The following is an 18,366-nucleotide window of genomic DNA, read 5'->3' as shown; positions in this document are numbered from 1 at the left end:
TTGTGTAAATAGAGTATCTTTCCCAAATTCACCATCAGATACATTCAATTCAAACTTAAAAAAATAAAAAAGTACATTCTATTCAAACTTAAAAAAATACAAGAAAAAAAATGTGTAAATAGAGTATCTTTCCCAAATTCACCATCAGATACATTCTATTCAAAATACATCCATTCACAAATTTAATTTTCAACTCAATAAGGCTCGTTTATTTAATTGTGTGGGTATATAAATATATAATAAACTTAAATATTAATAAGCTTGGTTCATTAATATTCATAATATATATAATAAATATTAATAAGCTTGGTTCATTAATATTCATAATAATTAATGAAAAAACTTATATATATTAATATAAAATTTAATTATAAAAATAGTATGTATACAAAATATTTTTGATTAAACTTACCCTCAATTAGAGCATAGATATTTTTTTTTTATCAAATTTGACAAATAAATTCAAAGTCAATTAAATATAAACTGTTGAATTGAATAGTCACCTCAAAAAATGGAATGTACTGGCTGTTCGCAAATAGATTCATTCTATTCAAACTTGCAACAATATATTAGACACCCCTTAATAAATTTAATGTTCAATTCAAAAAAACTCCTTTATATTCATTTAATTGTAAAAAAAAATAACATATTCATATTCATTTAATTGTAAAAAAATATAACATAAAAAACTTAAATATTAATAAGCATGGTTTATTAATATTCATAATAATTAATGAATAAACTTATATCATATGTGTCAAACCGCTTTGTGTTACTCTTTTATGATATGACGACTTTTGACTTTGGACTTAGAGAAACAATTAAAGAAAATAATAAACAGGCTTTACAAAATCAAGCAAAACAATGATTTTTCTCCGTCACCATCTCCATAAATATGTAAAATCTAGGATTTCATAGTGAAAGATCCATTTGAATTATGACAATTTTGAAAGAAATATTTAACCATCGAAAAATGATAATACTCTCTAAAGCTTGTTATGATTAAATTCATTTGAGATTCCAATATTTTAAATTAGTTAGTGAATATAATGAGATTCCAATATTTTAAATTAGTTAGTGAATATAATTCAGTAATTTTCAAAATTAGTTCTCAGTTAAAATTATGTGGAGAGAATATTATTGATTGTGATATGTTAGAGAAAACACTTGTCACTTTTCATGTCTCGAATATGCTCCTGTAGCAACAATATCAAGAAAGAGGTTTTAAAAAGTACTTAAAACCGATTTCTCGTTTACTTGTGGCTTAATAAAATAACGAGTTATTGTTAGGACACTTGAGAGTTAGAGAGGTGATTAGTTCTGATCGCTTCGTTGATGACTTGTTACAATGAAAACTTGAAGCAATGTTAACTCGTTGGATTTTACCTAGTCTCCACCTCATTAAAGTGACTAATCCAAGGATTTACTCTCCTCACTCACAGATGCATTATAAAAACCTCATTCTTGGAGACGGAAAAACCTCATACAAACTTAACACAAGAAATACAACAAAAAAAATATAAAGCAAATACAAATGAAATTGAACAAGATTTATAATAATGAAAAACTTGCTTAGCTTGCTCTTTTATTTTTTTGATTAGTCTCTTAATGCTTAAAAATTGTAACAACACTTCTCCTCCAAACCTCAAGAACTGGTGTAAATTGTTGTGAGCTTGCTTGTCTTGAATCCTTCGTGAAAATACTTTTGATTGTCCCGATCTAGGGTTCCCAATCGATTGATTTTACTCCCAATTAATTACCACGTCAGATCTGATTGTTCGATCCTACAGAACAACTCTTTTTTGCTTGCATAATTGATTGGTAAGTCAAACCAATCGATTACCAGCTTCTTGATCGATTACCTAATCAATTCAGAAGTTTTCTGTTTTCACGAGAAACATTGTCAAATTGATCTACTAATCGATTGAGCCAGCCCCAGTCGATTAACTAATCGATCTGACACCCTTTTGTTCTCTCATGATAAACCAGTTAATTGATTCCCAATCGATCAACATCAGACTTAATTGATTGAGCATCTTCACAATCGATTTAGCCCTGCCACGAGAAGGTTACTATGCTTTACGAAGAAATGATCTCCCAATCGATTGGGGCATTCCTTCTGTTTTCATGTAAAATAGACTCCCAATCGATCAACCAATCAATTAGATTGACCTTAATAGATTATTCAATCGATTACCACACCTTCTATAGTGTGCTTCGTGAACCAATTGATTCTTTGATTGATTGATCCCCAATCAATTACCCAATCAATTAGTAAGCAATAAAAGTGTAGAGTTCTAAACGAGCTTCATTTCGCATTTAAGATCACCTTGTTCCAATATCCGAGTCAAAAGTTATGACCTTCAAAAGTTTACTATGTCAGAACTTCCTCGTTTCATTGTCAATTCCCTATTAGACTTACAAATATCAAGTGTTCAGTCAACCTTTGACCCACTTGGATTTTCTCTTACCTGACCCCGCTAAGACATTCATTTCCTAGTTCTCAACAAGGACTTCACTCATGTCAAGTATTTAGCTTCTAGCTAATCCACCTTGTTCCTAACTAGGTTTGCCAAGTTCCACTAGGACTTCACTTGTGCCAAACGTTGGAGCAATTGGTGTGACCCTAGATTTTGATGTTTGGGTAAAAGTTTAAGTTATGTTTACCCTTGCATTTGATATGTGTATTTGAGTTGGCTTGATGGCTTCAAGTTCGGTAAAGGATGAAGCATCTGAGGGACTGTGGACAAGGCAGTAAGGACAAGTCGAGGGAAGAGTACTTCGAGGCATACGTAAAAGATGATATTGGGGCAAGCCATGGGCTTGAATGCATCTGAAGGACGAGAGCCAAAGGAATGAGCCATGAAGGCAAAAGGTCAAGACTGCGAGAAAAAGTCAAGAGAGTCATAAGAGTCCAAGTGCGAGATAAATGTACTCGGGAAGGGAAACTCTATGTTTAGGGTGTTTTACTAGTCGACTGGAGTAGGGCATATAATAATGGTTGTGAAAACCAGTCAACTAGTACTATACACAGTGGACTGGTAAAGAGCCATTGACAGAATCACGGATTCTATAGAGTGTTGTTGGCCAGCACCAGTAAACTGATGCAAGGACCAATCAACTGGTAACGGTAAAATTTGCTTGTTAATTTTCCCAAACTCTATATAATGGAGCTTGGGGTGGCTGACCTTGGTGATAAAACAGACTTGGTTAAAGCCTATTAGAGTCTCAATATCTCAGTGTTGATTCGCGTGATGTGATCAAGAGATTATGACAAAGTTTCTCCACCAAGAAGTTTAGTACCCCGAGGTAGTTTTGATGTGATCAACCTAGTCAAGTTAGGTCTTGTTGATTTTTAACCCCTATGTCTAAATGGGCAGGAACTTAGGAGCACAGGATGTCGAGCGAAAGACGTAGCTAACGAGAAGAACGACATGGGAGAAAGCCGACGAGCTCGGTGCGTCTAAGAGACGAGGTGCTACGGAAGAGTACACGGGCGGACGACAAGGAGGTGTGCGACATTTTCGTGGGACGAGAAGTCGAAGCGGAAGATTGCTCAAAGGCCGAAAGTTGGGTTCGGGTGAGCCTTATTCCGGAAGGCTGAGATCACCCAAGTGGAGCCGGAGCTAGAGCGGAAGACCCGGACCTAAGTCAGCGGAGCCAGAGCAAGAACCCGGACCAAACAAGTTAACAAGTTGTTAACTTGGGTTGGGGCGCCTGGACCATGAAACTTATCCGGATCACATCAAACTCGATCTGTTGCAACGAAGATAAAGTTTTATCCTCCTCCAGGTGCCTGGAACCCTTCCAAGGGCCCCGACTAGAGCTATAATTACAACCCTGGTCCCAGAAGCTTAGATAGAACACTTGTAAACGATTTCTTTTGTCTAGCTTCATATTTTGAGTACTTCAACTGCTATAAAGAGGCTTTTCCGCATGAAGGAGAATTTAGTGCACTTTTCATCTTCCTTGAATTAACAACCTCTCCGGTTATAACCAAGTAATTTCTTTGTTCCTCTTCTTTTTAATTTTCATCTTTTAATTATTTTTATGCAAGTGTTAATTTTGATAAAGCTATAAAGTTTGAGAAATATTCGCTACTTTTGTAGGATTATTCACCTCCCTCTACCGGTCGCCAAGGGTCCTACAAGTGGTATTAGAGTCAGGACGTCTCAAAAAGACTAACCGCCGACTGAAGCAACGAGACGATGGCCGGTGCAAGCATTCACCTACCAAAATTAAAGGGAGACGTCGCACAATGAAAACGCCGAATAGAGGTATTTTTTAAAATAGATTTGAAATTCTGTTAATCATGAAATATGATTTTGTAGCACCCAAAGACCAACATGGAGCTGGAAAGGAAGAGTGTTTATGGACGAACAAAGAACAAGCCAATTTTGTGGCAAATGGTAAAGCAGAATTTCATTTGCTGAGCATCCTTCCATCCCAGGAGGTCAATCGAATCAGCAGCTACGACTCCGCCAAAGAGCTCTGGGAGAAGTTCCTGAAACTCCACGAAGGCACTTCAGAAGTAAAGTTAGCAAGGTGAGACATCCTCCCTGCTGGATCGATCGCACATGAGAGGGGGACGAGTGAATCACGTGGTTTTAAAAAACTCGTTTTCTCATTTTGAAATCAAAGTATACGAATGCAGCGGAAAAAGAAAATGAAAATAAAGAAATAAGAAAAACACAGGCGATTTTACTTGGTTAGGAGTCTTCGACGACTGCTACTCCAAGACCCAGGTCCCTGGACCTATCGATGGGTAATCCACTAAAAACTTCTTTCGGTACCTTCGGAAGAGGAAATCGAGTACAAAGAAAATTGAACAAGTACAACACACTACACTTGTCCTTTTGCAGTAATTAATTTAAAACAAATACTGACGCTTTAAATAGTGAAGTGGGAGCGCTTGTGTCGATGTCGGTCTACCGACCATGATCAGAAGTCCTCGGAGCAGTCGTCTGGCGCAACAATTTTATAGTAGAGTCGTAGCAGGAGCTCGGAGCAATCGAAACCTCAAAAGAACGCGTAGTAGCTCGTTAGTAGTTTTTGTGCAATGCCTTCTCAAGATAGCCTTATAAAAGGCATGGAAGGCGCCTCCAATGAGGCAAAATTGATTCCGAACAACCCGACACTTATCCGCAACTTCGACCAAAATTTATCCTGCAAAAGGCGCCTTCCATAGCCATGGAATGCGCCTTCTATGAATAGTACGAAGGCACCTTCCATAGCCATGGAAGGCGCCTTCGGACACTGTTCACCCGAAGGTAATTTTCTTCTTTTGTCCTGCAAAACAATGTTAGTCCAATAAACCTGCAAGACAAGTGTTAGCATAATTATAATTAAAGAATAGTAATTAGTTTCTGTCCTCCCAAGATAGGAACTAGTCAAGGTCTCAGCTTAGGGATCCCAAATGGACCTAAACTAGACCGATGTCTACCGTCCCTTCAACTGGGGCGCATCCTCACTTGGTCACTCTCCTCTAATGACTTACCTTAACTTACCAGTTTGCCAGACATCCGGTCAACCTGTTTGGACTGTTGGACCCCGTGATAGTTTTGATGTGATCAACCAAGTTAGTTACGTCCTACTGTGTTTGATCCCTGTGTTTGAGTGTGTAGGAGCTTAGGAACACAGGAAGTCGAGCGGAAGACGCAGCTAGCGAGAAGGACGGCACGGGAAGGGAGCCGACGGGCTCGGTGCGTCTGAAGGACGAGAGAGCTGCGGAAGAGTACTCCGGTGGGCGTGAAGAGCGTGCGCGGTGCTCGAGGGACGTTAAGCCGGGACGGAAGGCTGCTCGAGGAGAAGGCCGGAAATTGGGTTCGGGTGAGCCCTATTCCGGTTGGCCGAAATCACCCAAAAGAACAGAGCGTCGGAAGCTGGAAAAACCAAGCTGGAATCTGTGCTGCCAGCTTGGAGGCGCCTCCATCATGAAGGCGCCTTCAACCCTATTGAAGGCGCCTTCAACAGGTCAAATTTGACCGTTTATGCTGCGGATAAAGTTTTATCCGCTGACCGAGCTGGAGGCGCCTTGAACCTTGTTGGAGGTACCTTGGACCCTAGGGATAGACTTTCCAGGAGCTATATAAAGGCTCCTGGAGCTAGGAATTCAACAACAACTCAAGCAATCAATCTATAAGCAATTCCTAAGCAACTAGTGAGCTTCAAAAGTGTAAAAGGCTTCTCCGCCTTCAGAGAAGGAGATTTTTCTTACTACGCTCTTTTCTACTGTCCTGGATTAACAACCTCCTTGGTTGTAACCAGGTTAAATCCTTGAGTCTTTTCTGTTCCTATTTCTTTTTCTGTTTCATTAATTTAGTTGCTGTTATTTTATTGCTGATTTAAATTCTGAGTTGAAATCCGAGGAGGGTATAGTTTGTTTTTGTTTTCAGCAATTCACCCCCCTCTTGCCGGTCTCCGCTGCACCAACAAGTGGTATCAGAGCCTGATCGCCTCAGAAGGACTAACCGCCAACTGAAGCACTACGATCAAGACGATGGCCGGAGCGAACATCCATCCCCCAAAGTTCGACGGAAACTTCGCCACATGGAAGCGCAAAATGGAGGTATTTTTTAAAACCGAATTTGATATTCTGTTAATAATGAAATATAGCTATGCAGTTCCGAAAGACAAGGAGGAAAATACCTGGACGAAAAAGGAGTGAGCAGATTTCATCGCCAACGGAAAGGCTGAGTTCCACCTACTCAGCATTCTACCGCCGCAGGAGGTAAATCGGATCGGAAGCTACGACTCAGCGAAAGATCTCTGGTAAAAATTCCTGGAGCTTCACGAAGGTACTTCCGAAGCGAAGCGCAACATCCTCCGAAACCAGTTAACGAACCTCCGGATGAATCAAGGCGAGAAGGTAGCGCAACTCCAAGCGAAAATCAAGGAGCTGATAACGCAACTAACGAACCTTGGAGAAGAGGTAACCAATCGGGATTCTATCTGATACGCGCTCAATGCCTTCCCGAGAACTCCAGAGTGGGCCTCCTTAGTAGATGCGTACTACATCTCTAAGGACCTCGAGGTAAGTACGTTAGAATATTTATTTTCGACTTTTGAACTTCACGAATCTCGAGTTTCAGAGCCAAATGGAGTAGAGAAGACCAGTCAGAGCATAGCTCTAAAGGAAAAAGTAAACGGTTCTGACTCCGAAGCCTCAGCCGATGAATCCGAAGCGGCACTACTGGTAAGACGCTTCAATAAGTTTTTCAGTTATAATAAATTTAAATCGCAGAGGCATCATCGAAAGAAGAGGACGGTTCGTTGCTACAACTGCAACGAAGAAGGGCACATCAAGGAGAACTGTCCAAAATTGAAAAGAAAGGAGAAAGAAAAGGAAAAAACCAAAATACAAGAAACCAGAACCCTCAAAGCACAAGAATCTGAAGGCTACTTGGTCAGATTTGTCAACCTCTGAGTCGGACATCGAAGAATTCTCAGGGTTAGCGCTATTGGCGAACCATCAACCGGAAGAAGACTCAAGCTCAGAGATGAGCATCGATGAAGGGGGAGGAACATCAGAAGAAGAAAGCAACAGTGAAGGGGGAACGTCACCAGATCAGGTAAGTAAGGTACGCAATCTAACCCCGTCTCAGTCATTTCGATTTATTAAATCGTTGTTTAAAGACTTATTCGAAGTAGAAAAAGAAAATAAAGAATTAAAAATGAAATTAGCAAAAGCATGTCCACTTGAAATGTATGATAGTGTAAAATCAGAAAATGATAAATTAAAATTAGAAATTGAAAAACTGAAATCTGCTGCATACTTAAATCAATTTCCAAATTCAAAATTAAGAATTTATGGTAAATTAAATTGGTATATAAGGAAGCATCAAGGTCAACTTAGGAAAATACCAAGAAACTGTGTACCCCCTAGATTTTTGAATAATCCTGTAGGAAGGAACCTCTATTGGGTTCCAAAATCTGTGCTTAATTAATTTTTCAAAAATTAAAAGCTTACAGTGAGCAAATTAAACATTGAAATTCTTTATGGAAGCTTTGTCCAAGGAAGTGGTTGTTACTCCAATAACCAAGAAGGTCTAGTGCCTCGCCACGACCTAGAAGCTAAAATATTGAAAGAAAATGTTTAATTAACTTTCTGAAAAAGCATTAAACAAGAATTAAATAATGTTTTGAAAGTTTATCAAATATTTGTTAAAATAAACAAAAATTCCTTAGATTTTTTTTTTAATTTTAACTCTTTTTTTTTTTACATTTACTTAGGATTTTTTTACTTTGAATTTTTTTTTTTGGAAAATTTATTTTAACTTAGCAATTTTTTCAAAAATTCATTTTTAACTTAGAAAATTTTCAAAAACTTCAATCTTACTTGAAAATTCTTAAGACCCCATTTTTTGCTGTGATCAAAGGGGGAGAGAAAAGTACAAGTTTAGGGGGAGTTAGAAAAATAATGTTTAGGGGGAGTTAAAAAAAAAAATTCTGTTTTTTTTTTAAATTATGCTTAACTTGTTAGTTTAGTAATTTCTTTTTTAAAATTACTTTTTATGTCTATTTTTACCCTAACTTGAACTTGGGTTGATGCACATCAAAAAAGGAGAAATTGTTAGACCCCGTCGTAGTTTTGATGTGATCAACCAAGTTGGTTAGGTCCTGTTGTGTTTGATCCCTGTGTCTGAGTGTGCAGGAGCTTAGGAACACAGGAAGTCGAGCGGAAGACGCAGTTAGCGAGAAGGACGGCACGGGAAGGGAGCCGACGGGCTCGGTGCGTCCGAAGGACGAGAGAGCTGCGGAAGAGTACTCCGGTGGGCGTGAAGAGCGTGCGCAGCGCTCGAGGGACGTTAAGTCGGGACGGAAGGCTGCTCGAGGAGAAGGCCGGGAATTGGGTTCGAGTGAGCCCTATTCCGGTTGGCCGAAATCACCCAAAAGAACGGAGCGTCGGAAGCTGGAAAAACCAAGCTGGAATCTGTGCTGCCAGCTTGGAGGTGCATCCAAGCTGGAGGCGCCTCCATCATGAAGGCGCCTTAAACCCTGTTGAAGGTGCCTTCAACAGGTCAAATTTGACCGTTTATGCTGCGGATAAAGTTTTATCCGCTGACCGAGCTGGAGGCGCCTTGAACCTTGTTGGAGGCGCCTTGGACCCTCGGGATAGACTTTCTAGGAGCTATATAAAGACTCATAGAGCTAGGAATTCAACAACAACTCAAGCAATCAATCTGTAAGCAATTCCTAAGCAACTAGTGAGCTTCAAAAGTGTAAAAGGCTTCTCCGCCTTCAGAGAAGGAGATTTTTCTTACTGCGCTCTTTTCTACTGTCCTGGATTAACAACCTCCTTGGTTGTAACCAGGTTAAATCCCTGAGTCTTTTCTGTTCCTATTTCTTTTTCTGTTTTATTAATTTAGTTGCTGTTATTTTATTGCTGATTTAAATTCTGAGTTGAAATCCGAGGAGGGTATAGTTTGTTTTTGTTTTCAGCAATTCACCCCCTTTTTGCCGGTCTCCGCTGCACCAACATGGACTTCATGCCAGCTATCCGGTCGGCCCGTTGACCTAGCTGGACTCCCTCAGACCTATCAACTCCTGCACACTGGGTTAGTACAATAGATAAAATAGTAAAGTAAAATAGTGTCAACATATTTTAGGATTCGCTGGTACCTTCTTAAGGTTGTCTAGCTTCACTCACTAGGACTTCCATTGTTTGACTTCACTCATCAAGACTTCCTCCGCTTAGCTTCACTTACTAGGGTCCGGCTTCACTCACCAGGACTTCCACCGCCTACATTCACCACCAGGACTTCCACCACCTACCTTTACTCACTGAGGCCTGACTTCACTCACTAGGACTTCCACCACCTAGCTTCATTCACTAGGGTCTAGCTTCACTTACTAGGACTTCCGCCACCTACCTTCACTCACTAGGGCCAGACTTCACTCACCAGTACTTTCACTTGCCTAACCTCTAGTTAGGACTTTTCACTTGTCTATCCTTCGGTTAGGACTTACCCTTACTAGTTATCTAGTCTTGACTAGACTACTATCTTCCAAACATCAAGTCCTATTTGGATTAACCCTTGGTCAAACTGACCAGACTTAGGTGCATTGTCAAAAATCGAAACCTTAGAGGTCAATTGCACCAACACTCTGAACCCAGCTAACAAACCTATGGATGAACAGTGGAGAAAAGGTAGCGCAACTCTAAGCATGGATAAAAAAACTCATCACTCAGCTCAACAATCTCGGAGAATCAGTAACGAACCGAGACTCAATCCAGTATGTGCTCAACGCCTTCCCGAGAACTCCAGAATGGTCATCCTTAGTAAATGCATACTACATCTCTAAGGAGTTCGAGGTAAGTACACTAAAAAATTTATTTATTTTTTACTTTTGAATTTCACGAAACTCGATGTATAAATTCTAAAGAAATCAAGAAGTCGAACAACAATCTTGCCTTGAAAGCCAAGAAGGAATATCCTGACTCCAAAGTATCGATCGACGAAGATGAAGCGGCGCTACTATAAGAAAGTTTAATAAATTTATTAAAACTAATAAATTTAAATCATAAATGAGAAAGCATTATCGGAACAAAAGGAAGGTCCAATGCTATAATTGCAATGAAGAATGACACATTAAGGATGACTGCCCAAAATTGAAGAATAAGGATAAGGAAAATAACAAGAAGTCAGCTCGGGCCAAACATGATCTAAAAGCCACATGAGATGAATCATCGTCCTCCGAATTTGAAATCGAAGTCCACACCAAACTAACCCTAATGGCAGACCATCAAAAGGAAGATGAAACTAGCTTAGAGATGAGCATCGACGAAGGGGGAGGATCATCAGAGGAAAGTTATAATGAAGGGGGGCATCAGAATATGAGGTAAGTCAGGTACGTGCCTTATCTCCTGAAAAGCCATTTAAATGTAATAAGATTCTTTCTAAGGATTTAGTAAATTTAGAAAAAGAAAATATAGACTTGAAAAGATAATTAGTCAATGCATGCCCCTTAGATTTATTTAATAATTTAAAATTAGAAAATGACAAATTGAAAACAAAAATAGAATATTGGAAAAATTATGCATGCTCAAATAATCAAAATATTAGAAGATATAAGTTTAGGAATGTTTTAACTTTTCACACTTAAGATAACACTCTCCCCTTTTAGCACACATCAAAAGTATATGAACTTAAGGTTAGTTTCTATTAGGTTTTGCACCAACAATGTGAGAAAAACTTTCCGAAGTGTTTCTGAAATTAAGCTTAGGGCTTTCAAATAAAAGATTAAGTATTTAAATTTATTAAAGGTTTTGTCTAAAAGTGGTTGATAATCCAATAATCAAGAAGGCCTAATGCTTCGCCGCAGCATGGAAGCCAATTTTTGAATTGAATATTTAATTGGCAAACTGATAAGTATGAAACAGTTAAATAAAATGATTTTAATATTTGTCAATGATTTAACATTTGTTAAAATTTCTTTTAAAAATATAAATTTTTTTAACTTCATTTAAATTATTTCTGTTAATTTTTTTTCTAATTTAAATTTTTTTTTGACAAGTTGCACAAAATTTTATCTTTAACTTAGAATTTTTTTTTTGCAACACTCAAAAACTTTCTAATTTATTGCAAAATTTTTTTGAGAATGACCCTTAGACTTGTTAAGAAATCTCATTTTTTATATGATCAAGGGAGAAGAATATTAAGTCTAGGGATAATAATCTAATTTTTTAATTGAAAAATCTTCTTGTACTTATTTGCAAAATTATTTATTTTTACATTGCATTTGTTTACCCTACCTTAACTTGGGTTGCTCATATCATCAAAAGGGTTGCATTTGTTGGAACCCTAAGATTATTTTGATGTGATTAAACAAGTTAAATTAGGTCATGTTTGATTTAACCCTTGTGTTTAAGTGTGCAGGTGCTTAGGAGCACTGGAAGTCGAGTGGAAGACGCAGCTAATGAGAAGGATGGCACGGGAGAGAGCTAACGGGCTCGGTGCATCCGAGGACGAGGTGTGGCGGAAGAGTACACCAGTGGACGAGAAGAACGTACACGATGTTCTAGGGACGAGAAACTGGGGAGGAAGGCTGCTCGAGGAGAAGACCGGAAGTTGAGTTCGGGTGAGCCCTATTCCGGATGGCCGAGATCACCCAAACTAGCAGGGCCAAAGCGGAAGACCCGGACCGAGACGAGCATAACCGGAGCAGAGGAACCAGATCGCAAAAAGCCAACCTTATTGACTTGTGTGGTTTGGGCGCCTGGAGCCTATAGAGTCCCGGTGCCTGGAACCCAAAGTTTATCACAAGTGACATGGACGTTGACTGACGCGTCGGGAATAGAAATATAACGCTTATTTCAACAGTTAGAATAACAACTTGTAATTCCATTCTTTCTGTTTTACTTTTATTTGTGGGTTGTTAACGTTGTAAGAGGCTACTCCACCTGAAAGAGATCTTCAGAAAAGTGCACTTCATTCTCCTTGGATTAGCAATCTTCTGATTACAAACCAAGTAATTCCTCCTGTGTTTATTTTCTTTTAATTAGTCTCTTTATTTTTAATTACAAGTGTTCCTATTCAAGTTATAAGTCGAGAAAGGGTTGATTTATTTTTGTAGGGCAATTCACTCCTCCCCTCTTGCCGACCACCAAGTGACCAATATAAACGGGTATTTTAAATACCATAAGGGTCAAATTAGGAAAATATCACAGAAATACATTGCTAAGAAATTCTTAATAAATCCAGTATGTAGGAACCTATACCGGGTTCCAAAATCATATTTAGGTTAACTATTTTTCTGGACTTAGAGCTTTCAGAAAGAAAATTAAATGTTTAAATTTTTTAAGAGACTTTGTCTATAAGAGGTTGATGCTCCAATAACCAAGAAGACCTAGTGTCACGTCACAGTCTGGAAGTCAATTATTGAATTGAATGTTTAATTGACTTATTGTGAAACATTTAACTAATACTTTAAATTTTTGTTAGAAAAATAAATCTGATCATTAAAATTTGTTTAAAGTTTTTTTTTAAACGTTAATCTAAACAATCTTTTCCGTTAGATTTTTTTTTATCAAAATGCAAATGTTTTAAATTTGGTCAAAAAAATTCAACTTTTTGTGAAATTTTTCTGTTCAACCCTTGCAAAAAAAAAAAATTCAATTAAAGGAGTTTTTTTTTTGGTTTTTCCCTTAGGCTTTTAATTTTTCAAAAGTCATTTTAAAAGTACCTCATTTTTAATGTGATCAAAAGGGGGAGTAGTAAAGATTAAGTCTAAGGGGAGAGTAGTACAATTTTTTAATTTTTGTACTTAATTTTTTTTTATTTGCAAAATTTTTTATTTTATAACTTTTTTTTTGTTTTACCCTAACTTAACTTGGGGTTGCTCATATAAAAAAGGAGGAGATTGTTAGGACTCTAAGATAGTTTTGATGTGATCAACCAAGTCAGATTATGTCATGTCGGTTTTTAACCCCTGTGTCTAAGTGTGCAGAAACCTAGGAACATAGTAAGTCAAGTGAAAGTCGCAGCTAGCAAGAAGGACGGCAAGAGAGATCTGATGGACTGGGTGTGTCCGAGGGACAAGTTGCTGCGGAAGAGTATGCGGGCTCGCGACGTTTCTGAGGGACGAGAAGCCGGAGCAGAAAATTGCTCGATGGCTGGAAGTTGGGTTCGGGTGAGCCCTATTTTGGAAGGACGAGATCACCCAAGTGGAGTCGGAGCCAGAGCGGAAGACCCGAACCTAAGTGAGAAGAGCCGGAGCAAGAACTCAGACCAAACAAGTTAACAAGCGGGCACCTGGACCATGAAACTTATCCAGATTGCATCAAACGTGATCCGTTACGATGGGGATAAAGTTTTATCCCCTCCAGGCGCCTAGAACCCTTCAGGCACCCCGACCAAGGTATAAATATAGCACTGGTCCTAGAAACCTAGATAGAACACTTGAGAACACTTGTAAATGATTTTTTTTCTAGCTTCATATTTTGAGTACTTCAACTGCTGTAAAGAGGCTTCTCCACCCGAAGAAGAATTTAGTGCGCTTTTCATATTCCTTGGATTAACAACCTCCCCATTTTTAACCAAGTAATTTCTTTATGCCTCTTCTTTTTAATTTCCATCCTTTAATTATTTTTATACAAGTGTTAATTTTGATAAAGTTATAAAGTTTGAGAAAGGTTCACTGTGTTTTGCAGGACTATTCACCTCCCTCCAACCGACCACCAATGGTCCTGCAATAAGGAGTCGTTCACTAGTTGGAATTAGTTGGGAACTAATTCATCGACGGATAGGGATCGTTCGCCTTACAAACACATTGTGGAGTAGGAGCTCTAATCTCCAAACTACGTTAAATCGTTAGGTTTGCTTTCTTGTTTTAATTTAATTTTTGTATTTGTATTTCCACTAAGTGCTAACGAGTGTAGGAAACAAACAAATAATTTGGAGTGGACCGTCTATTCACCCTTCTCTAGCTGAGCATCAAGGATCCAACACCAAGTGTTTCACTCCCAAGGACGATTGCACCAATAATTATTAATAAAATCATGAATCTTGTCCAACTGCTCTAGTCCATTCCCTGAAGTGAATGTGTCAACTGACAACAATTCTAGACGTGGATGAGGATGTGGAAATAGTCATCGTCAAGGACGTGGCTATCTTCATGACAGTGGTCATGGCTAGAATGTTTACTGTAATGATCGTAGTGGACATACAAATCATCAAAAGTGGAAAAATAATGAGACAAAACAAGAAAAAAAGTGGATCTAATTAAAATGTTGAGAATAAAAACTACGGATGTTGAGTGTTTGGACATTGGCCGCATACCTATCGTATGCCAAAGTATCTTAACGAGCTTTATGAAGTTTCATTGAAGGAAAAGAAGAAGAATGTCGAGGCAAATACTCTATCTTAAAATAATGCTAATAATATTTGTGAGGGTCTTGAAAATTTACCTCAACTAAAAGTTAGTGATTTTTTTAGATAACGTTGAATTTGATGATTTTAATTAATGTAATTATTTTCATTCCTTAATATCTATAATAAATTCAAGTTTATTGTTTGTTTGTTTTTTTGAAAGACTCGTGGATATTATTGCATCTAAACTGGGATTAAAGATCGAAGATGAGAATCTCTGTCTCGTAGTATGTGACTACACATATAAATTTCTAAACAAAAGATATTTCTCTCATCTTATTATGAAAAAGCAAATTGTGAATATTATTTCGGGTTAGTATAACCTTAATCGAAGGCTCCGGTAAAACAAATGTTTAACTACTAGAAGGGACTAATTTTTTGATCAACAATGCATTATTTCCACTCAAGTCCCATAAAAAATTATTAAGTTTTAAATATGTTCATTTTAATGGCTATCATTCGAAACAACCAATATGGAAATAACGAGTATTTATGCATTAATCAACCAAGGAACAAATGGATTCTAAGGATAAACCCTCAAAAGAAAAGAGGAATAAATGGGCAAATTGATCATATAGAAACGGAAATAATTCATTATTTCAATAAGGAAAAACTTCCAGAAGAAGTTGAAAGAAATAAATAAGAAATATTGATAAATTACATTTCTACAATGAGATCGAACAAATACAAATATTGTTGATATATTTACATACAATGTGGCAATTGATATTATGAATGAGGACTTTCAACCCATGACTTTAAAGGAATGTCGATCAAGAAGGGTGTAACGATCCGCCTTCTAACTACTAGGCTGTAAGACGAATCGCTACAGTTGTACTGAACTGGCTGTGCGGAAAACTGATCTAATTTAAATTTTTGCTAAACTATTAACTTCGGATCGATCCACAGACCGATCTACTGATACTGGTACGGTAGGAAACTCCGGATCGTTCAGCCGACCGATCCATAACTAGGCTATAATTCTGTACGCTGCTGGATCGGTCTGTCGACCGATCCAGCCGGCCCCTGATCAGTCTGCTGACCGATCAGTGAGCCGCGATCCAGCTCCTGATCGATCCACGGATCGATCAGGGAACGAACAGAAAGTTTCTGTTCGCAGAAACCAGATCGCTGATCGGTCTACCGACCGATCAGAGGCTTCCCAGCTCTTGATCGATCCACAGATCGATCAGAATACGGTCTACCGACCGATCAGAGACTCCCTGATCGGTCTGCTGACCGATCAGGGGTTTCTGATTTCGAGCTGAAACTCTGATTTCAGCACTCTGGCGTGCCAAAATACCACATAACAACTATCTAATGCATGATAAACTATTCTAATAACATGTAGTAACAATTCTAAACTTAAGCTAAAGCAAGGTTCATCAACTCACAACCTTTAACTACTAGAAATGCATAAAAAGCAAAGTATAAGAAAATGTCTTAAGGAAGAACTAGTTTCTAATTTGCTAAACTCTCCAAGGTCTTTTATTCCAGTTCCTGCCACACACACCATCCTTTGCATTGTCCTCCAGCTCCCTCTGCTAGTCCATCTTTCTTTTACCTTTATCTGCAGTATAAGGAAAAATAGTATCTGTAAGGTTAAAGCTTAGTAAGAAACCATCTACCTCACAAAAACATGCAACGATGCAAATATGATTTTAAATCATGCTATTTGAAAAGAACATACTGAATATGCAAGCATGACATGGCATGGTATCGTACAAAGCATGACATAACATAAGCTGAACATAAGCTATCATAAGGTATAAACAAGGAAGAGCTAAACTGAAGCTAAACTGATACTGAAATCAACCTCAACTAATATAACAAGTTTTGAGTTTTGAAAACTATTTCATAATAAGTGAAAATACATAATCATGCTGTTTGGGCCCGACAGCTGTGCGCGCATCCCTAACTAGACCCGAGTTTGCAAGTCCCGAATTTAGTAGGGTTAACTAGGTTATCTAAACCTAGGGACGACTGTGGGAGTCCAACCCAATGGATATCTGATCCAGTACAGTGCCACTGAAAATAAAATACTGAAAATAGCTAACTGTTCTAACTTGCTGTTTCTAGGTTATCTAAACCTAGAGCTAGGTTGTCTGAACCTAGAGGCGAATATGGGAGCCCACCCATTGGACCGTAGTCCCATATAAGCTAAAATACACTGATTTACTGTTTTAAACGCTTCTAATGCATTTAACTGAGCTATTAAACATAACTGAGGTGGTATTTAGCTACACTAACATTTTACCGAACACTTGGTGTGCTCCAACTCTCTCCTCTAATAGGGAGGTCACCTCTAGACACCCGACAACGTCTAGAATCTCCAACTAAAGGAGAACAACGTGTCCGGCCCGTCTAGAGGTGCTCAACTAGATCCCTAATCCTCGAGGAGGGTTTAAACACACCCCAAGCGCCGGAAAAACCTGCATATAGCTAAAACTAATGCGTGGGAAATCAAACGGAGCTATTATACTGCAGGTGAGGGGTTTCTTACCTCCTATTCGTAATTTCTTACGATTCTATTCGCTAAAACTCCGGTGGGGATGATCTTCTCGACGATCCGCTCACGTCTTCGCGTTCCTCTCGCGGAGAAGAACCTTTTTCGTGTTGGAGTCGTCGCCGGAAGGAGTTCCCTTGACCCTTGGGCTTGGTGTGCTGTGAGAAGGAGGAGGAAGAGGGGCGCCGAGAGAAGGAGGAAGAGGAGAAGGGTGGCGTGAGGGTTTCGGTGGAGAGGGATGTTGCCGAACCAAAATCTAAAATAAACCAAACCCAACTTAAGTTCTTAATTTATATTAGTTGGATTATTGAACCCAACTCCAATATAAATATAATTGGTTCCTCTTTTTTTCAGCACGGCCCTGCTGGGTTCACCGGTTACTAACATTATCCCGTATACCATAGGTCTCGGGTTCCATTCCCGCCTAAGCTATTTTGCGGTTCTAATTATTTTTGCTACTTCCGATACTCGGAAAATTCCGGAAAAATATCTAAAAATTCCAGAAAAATCATAGAATGTTTCTAAAAATAATTTGAGAATTTTCGGGCGTTACAACTCCCCATACCTTATAAAAAGTTCGTCCTCGAACTTAGAATAATTCTGGGAACTTCTGTCTCATGCTGGCTTCTGACTCCCAAGTTGCCTCTTCTGCTGTGTGACTGTGCCAAATGACTTTGACTAATGGTACTTCCTTGTTCCGCAATTTCTTAACTGCTCGGTCTATTATCTGAATAGGCCGACTCTCATAGCTGAGGTCTTCACGGATCTGTACCGACTGGGGCTCAATCACCTGAGTGACATCTGGGGTATGCTTCTTCAGCATAGAGACATGAAATACGTTGTGGACAGCTGACATTTCCTGGGGTAGCTCTAGCTCATATGCTACCTTGCCCACTCTTCTGCTGATAAGGTATGGTCCCACATATCTGGGACTTAGCTTGCCCTTCTTCCCAAAACGCATTACTCCCTTCATGGGAGCTACTCGAGAAC

The sequence above is a fragment of the Zingiber officinale genome, unplaced genomic scaffold (genome assembly GCF_018446385.1).
Source record: "Zingiber officinale cultivar Zhangliang unplaced genomic scaffold, Zo_v1.1 ctg182, whole genome shotgun sequence".
Lineage (NCBI taxonomy): Eukaryota > Viridiplantae > Streptophyta > Magnoliopsida > Zingiberales > Zingiberaceae > Zingiber > Zingiber officinale.
This window is presented reverse-complemented; position numbering follows the sequence as displayed.